Source organism: Ambystoma mexicanum, chromosome 4q (genome assembly GCF_040938575.1).
Source record: "Ambystoma mexicanum isolate Mex_15411 chromosome 4q, UKY_AmexF1_1, whole genome shotgun sequence".
Taxonomy (NCBI): domain Eukaryota; kingdom Metazoa; phylum Chordata; class Amphibia; order Caudata; family Ambystomatidae; genus Ambystoma; species Ambystoma mexicanum.
Window position 1 is genome coordinate 325,928,973 of NC_090928.1, and position 5,900 is coordinate 325,934,872.

General features: G+C 47.6%; 1 long non-coding RNA gene across 1 annotated transcript; it reads left to right on the plus strand.

Moving 5' to 3' along the window:
• Positions 1 to 4,346: 4,346 nt before the first annotated feature.
• Positions 4,347 to 5,486, plus strand: LOC138468515 (uncharacterized). Its single transcript, XR_011268295.1, has 4 exons — positions 4,347 to 4,415; positions 4,517 to 4,629; positions 4,946 to 5,037; positions 5,143 to 5,486. It is a non-coding gene; the product is annotated as an uncharacterized lncRNA (long non-coding RNA).
• Positions 5,487 to 5,900: the final 414 nt, after the last annotated feature.

The following is a 5,900-nucleotide window of genomic DNA, read 5'->3' on the forward strand; positions in this document are numbered from 1 at the left end:
AAACGTCGCAGGCTAAGACCTTGTATGCAACTCAGTCGATGGCTACTACTACCATGGCAGCTAAGGGCGCTGATCCTACAAGGGTGGCTCCTACAGCACAGAAAGTGTCCTGCCCCACGGCGTGACACCACCACAGAGACTTCGGCAAAGTCTGCAGGTCGCCGAAGGGGTAAATATACCGGCTCTGGTCCCGGTACAGAATACTCAAGGGGGGGGTGCGAGGAGGCCCCGAAACAGCCCTGACGGGTAATCTTCCAAGCCATGGAGGTCTCGTCCATGGACGAAGATCAGGAGTCCATGCATAAAGTCCACGAAGACGACGGCGCAGGGCCTAGTTTCCCTGTGTCACCTTCTCAGTCTAGGGACATTTCCTTGGATATTCTGTCAACTCTCTGCACCTTGGTGTCAGAGATCTAGATGAGAATGTCTGCGGCACCGGTACATGTGGACCCCCAGGTCCCCGGTCACCCTCCGATGAAGTGTCATCTGACCCCCCCCCCCAAAAATGAACCTCCTCCACTGCTTTGGGACCAAACTCCCCCAGCAGATCCAGACGTGGGTACGGGAACGGATACGACCACGATGATGACAAATACATTGTCGCGGCGGCCGGTGAGTCGCCACATTTGGATGCCTCGCATAGGATTTACCCACCAGACAAGGTGGGTTTGTTCCACTCCATGATCGTCAAGGCCTTTGAGCTATTCCAGCTGGTGCCTGAGGAAACCAAGAAGGACGGCTTCTTGTACCAAAGGCGAGAGGCCAAGAGGAAGACTATCATGGCAGTGCCTTTTCTGGACGATATTTTGGAAGAGGGCGTAGCCCTCATGAAGAACCCTTGCACAGCTCCAGCCAAGTTGGATAGGCTGAAAAAGAAGTATAGGGTGCCGGACTCCACACTCAAATGCCTGAGGTCATGACCATCGCCAGACTCGGTGGTGTCGGCGGCCGTGAGGAAACGATCGGCTAACCCGTCCTCTTCTTCGGTCCCTCCGGCCACCGTGGCGGCCACAATGAAGGTGGCCAACGCACTGGTGATCCAAGCCAGGTACGACAGGAAGTTGTGGTACAAACTAGGACTGATGCTGGAGTTCCTCCCCGACGATGAGCAGATGGAGGCCCCCTGTATTTGACCACACCATCGCAGTGGACTTTGCTGACACAGGGTTCCGGCAAATGTGGAACTATCTGCCTTAGTCAGCAGGGATGGATGAAGGCCACTAACTTCCATCAGGAGGTCCAAGTGAAGGTGCTGGACATGCCCTTTGATGGGGAAAATCTGTTTGGGAATGCTGTCGATAAGTCTCTCCACTCCATCAAAGTGAATACGGAGATGGCTCACTCCCTCAGCACTCTGCAACAGCACCGCTTTTCTTTTCGCTCCTCCAGGGGAAAATCAAGCAGGTCTTCGAAGGGGTTCTCCACGTCATACAGACAGCCTTCCCGATCCTCAACGCAAGAAGACTACAGAGGCTGCTACCAGGCCTACGGTAGCGGAGGGCGCCATCGACCGCAGGGCAATACGCTGGCGCCCATGCAAGCCTGAAGCAGCCCAAACGTCGGGCCCCCACTCATGCTCCCTGGTGGGTGGCTGACTGTCTAGGTTAGTCAGCGAGTGGAGAACCATCACCACCGACAGATGGGTGCTGGATGCTCTCGCTCAGGGGCATACCTTGGAGTTCCTACGCAGATGTCCTCGTATTACGCTGGTTCTCCGGCAGGAGCTGCACATCCCTCCGCTTCTGGAAGAGATAGAAGCCATGCTGCGGATAGGGGCGATGGAGCTAGTTCCCCAATGGCTCTGGAGTTTATTCCATATTCTTTCTAGTCAGAAAGAAGACACAGGACTGGAGGCCCATCCTGGACCTGCAACGTCTGAACAAATACAAAGTCCCAGAAGTTCAGGATCGTCACCTTGCAGCAAATGCTCGGGCAACTGGAAAAAGGAGACTTCTTGGCGTCGTTGGACCTGGAGGATGCATATTTCCACATTCCCATTCACAAGAAACATGGGAAATTTCTATGTTTCGTGGTACAGGGCCAGCACTGCCAGTTCAAGGCCCTACCATTCGGCTTAAAGTCAGCCCCAAGGGTATTAACGAAGTGCCTGGCGCCAGTGGCAGCCCATCTACAGGGCATACAGATATACCCGTACCTGGACGACTGGCTGATTCTCGTCCACTCGCAGGAGCTGGCCGACGAGCACACAAAAGCGACCGTCTGGCTATTCACTGATTAAGGATGATCTGTCAACTGTCCGAAGTCCTGATTAACGCCATCATAGAACGCGCTGTTCCTGGGCGCGAGGCTCCACACAGTGTCTTAGCTAGCTTCTCCCTCGGAAGAGAGGCTAGCAGCCATTCAAGGAAAGGTTCAACGGCAATCGTCGGTGAAGACGGCCACGGTGCAGGACATGAAGTCGTTACTTGGCGTGTCATCGTCCTGCATTTACCTCGTCCGCCATTGCAGATGCGACGCCTACAAGAATTCCTGGATGCCTGTTGGATACAAGTGTCTGGAAGTTTCACTGACAAGATCCTTCTCAACGAGGAGTTTGACGAGCGATGGTGGTGGTGGTGGGGGGGGGGTTTGCTCCCACAACAGCCAAGGGATGAGATTTCAATACCCCCCAGCTAACGGAGCTAGTTTCCATCGCCAGAGCCTCTGGGAAAATTTGCCTTATGGGCAATTTCTCAGGATCCGCTGTAACTGTAATGAGATTGAGGATTTTAAAACAAAAAGTCAAGAGCGGAGTCTTAAACTTCAGACCCGACAATATCCACATAACATTATAAAAAGATCGAACGAAGAAACATGCACGTAACGTAAATCGAGAAACCAGTCTGAATAAACAAACACGATCACAAATAGAGAAAATAACATGCATCTCCTCCTTTTCACCTAGAAGTAATGACCTAAGAAGGATCATACTTAAGAATTGGAAAATAATTCAAACAGAGGACTTCAGACCGAATTGCCCTAGATTTGCATTCAAGAGAATGCCAAATCTTCGTGACAAATTGGTACATACTTACCCTGTGAACAAAAATACATCCTCAAACCAGCACCAATTGTGGGATTTACCACCTGTACATGGCCACTTTAAATACGGACAATTTTCTGTTTGCCACCTTACCAGTAATATGAAACGCATTGATTTGAATGGCCGTTTGTGGAAATATAAGTTCTTCTCCAACTGTCTAACAAAATGGGTAGTCTATGGTATAAGATGCCCTTGTGGGCTCATATACGTTGGCAAAACGATAAAACCAGTTAAGCTTCGGATAGGCGAACATCGTTCAGCAATCTGTAATTAGACCGCGGATAAGCTGCTGGTTGCCCACTTTAAAGAGGCAAAACGCACTTGTGAAGATATTTTCTGGTTTGTTATACAAACAGTGAAATTAACCTCACCCACGAGGGGGAGATAGAAATCTGTCACTCAAAAAGCTAGAACAGAGATGTATTTATGACCTTAAAACCACCCGGACCGATTAAACATAGCGGTACAGTGGAATCTATTTGTCCACTAATACAACATGCAACCTTTAGGGGCATGGATACATATTCACGCACCACTGGTGATCTGGGTCTGTGGATCGGCGACAGATCACGTGAGCTCTTGAGAGACATTGTCTCACAATTCCTTCTCTAATGTGTCCTTTTCACACCTGACAGACACAGGCTCTTTGACTGAGTTCACATGGGCGTGTCTTGGTGTACTGGAATTAGTACATCATTCTATATGAGACACAACGTTCACGTAGTTGACCACTCTCTCAATACGATCGGTCACATCCATCTCTGCCCATTTGTGTGGGCACCCCGCCCCAAAAAAAAGGCACACGTCTATTAATATAAGCCTGGGCCTTCTGGAAACAGGTACACACTCTACGGGTCCTTGGATCCGGGAATCTGCATAGTCCACACTTATCCCTGAGCTATCTGGTGTGCGTGGAATTGATATGTGACGGATGGGGACACATGAGGTTCCCTTGTTATGCTGCATTCAGTCTACATTTTTCACCAAAAGACGTGATTGTTGGCCCCTATGTCTTTCGCAACACCAACGATCACATTCGTTTATTTACTTTTTGCACACACATGAGGGCAAAAGACACCAGATATAGCCCAGTTCTAGGTAACTGATTGATAGATTACTCTATAGCCTTATATGGGACGGACGGACACAACACACCTTTCCAAAATGGTGACCGTGTTGTTTCACAGATCCAGTAAGGTTCACTACTAATGGGCGAAATCTACACCTAATGGTCCGTCTTCGCTATTGGCACACAATCCCGGACATGGTCATAGGACAGCTGGCCACTAAAAACAACGTTGTTTGCATGCACAGTCCTTTTTAGATTTTTACACACCGTTTGGGATTTGAGTACTAATGGCGGGCTTTGGAGGTAAGAGGCCGGTCCCATTAGCTACGCCTGGGCATTTCACCTTTTCTTCTTTGTTATTCACTAGACGGGAAGCCCTGATGATTGTTACATCTTTCGTGCAGGTTTGCACGTATCGGGCGTAACACCGGCTCCAGTGGTGTATTAAGAAGTCTACTTACGCATACATTGTCTGACTTCTTTCCGCAACGCGCACACATTGACAAGCGGACATCAAGTAAGTGATATGCGACATGGACACTATCTGTTTGCCACCTCGTGTCCATAACGAGTGAATTATGACAGTATATATTATGTCTTTTTTGCGCTCCCTTAGGAGTTACTGATGCATCATGGTTGATGTAGTTTATACCACCTTTCCCACAAGGAATAGGATTCCTCTAATCTACCAGTAGAAGGGATTCTGTCTAATTCATCTACCAGAAACAGTAATTGAAATACACTATGAAGATTGATTAATTTCAGACTTTGGACATATGGAAATAGATTGAATTAACATCCATGTGTACTTTGTCCATTTTGTTTATTTGTAGTTATGGATTCATTCAGATGCTGAACTCATGCGATCGTGCTTACTAATGTTTAAACTGCTTCTCCCTCCACACTTTAAAGAAATGAATAAAAGGTTAGTAGGATCCCTACTCTTCTTTCACAGTGCGTCAAGCACTATGTGACTACATATAAGGCATTCCATACGATCTCTTAATTGAGCTCTTTTTATTGTTTTTAGGTCCTGACGGCTATGTACAGGTCTCTGTACATTGAGCATAGTGGACCTTCTTCACTAATTACTCGCGTCCTGAAGACGGGTCTTGGTACATCACTAGCAAAATTCAGTTCATTGAAGTGCTGTGTCTTGTCCCAGAAATGCATCTCAGTGTTGACGTTGATAACCCATGTTTTGTTTAAAAAATATATACATGGCTCAAGTCACTGTTCCTAACATCACGTAACTATAAATGCACATTAGTCATATCTGCATTTGATACAGAAACAGCCGAAAGTGATTTTCTCATTTTTCTTTTCCTCTGTGTCATTCTTCAATTAAAGCTTGTAACTTCCAGTGTTTTATGTGTTTTTGTATGATTCATATGTTTTGTGATATATGAATTAAAATACGTTTTTGATATCATGCCTTTAGTAGGACACGTAATTTGATGATATTGAACATCTGTCGAGTAGTCTACCTACATCCGATGTGTGGTTGAGGTGGGTAGTTAGTGGTTCTTTGCTACTTTGCTGTTTATGTTCACTCCACACACCACAGCCCCCCTCCAAAAAAAAGAGGACCCCCCCATTGCTCAAACAATTTTTGATAACCTCCATATCAACATCCTCGAGCTACGGGTGGTGTTCTGGGCCCTCAAGTCATTCCTACCATCTCTGAAAGGCAAGGTGGTGAGGATCTTAGCGGACAATGGCACCACCATGTTCTACATCAGGAAACTGCAGGCACTTGATTCCCAGCGCTCTCCAATGAGGACCAGG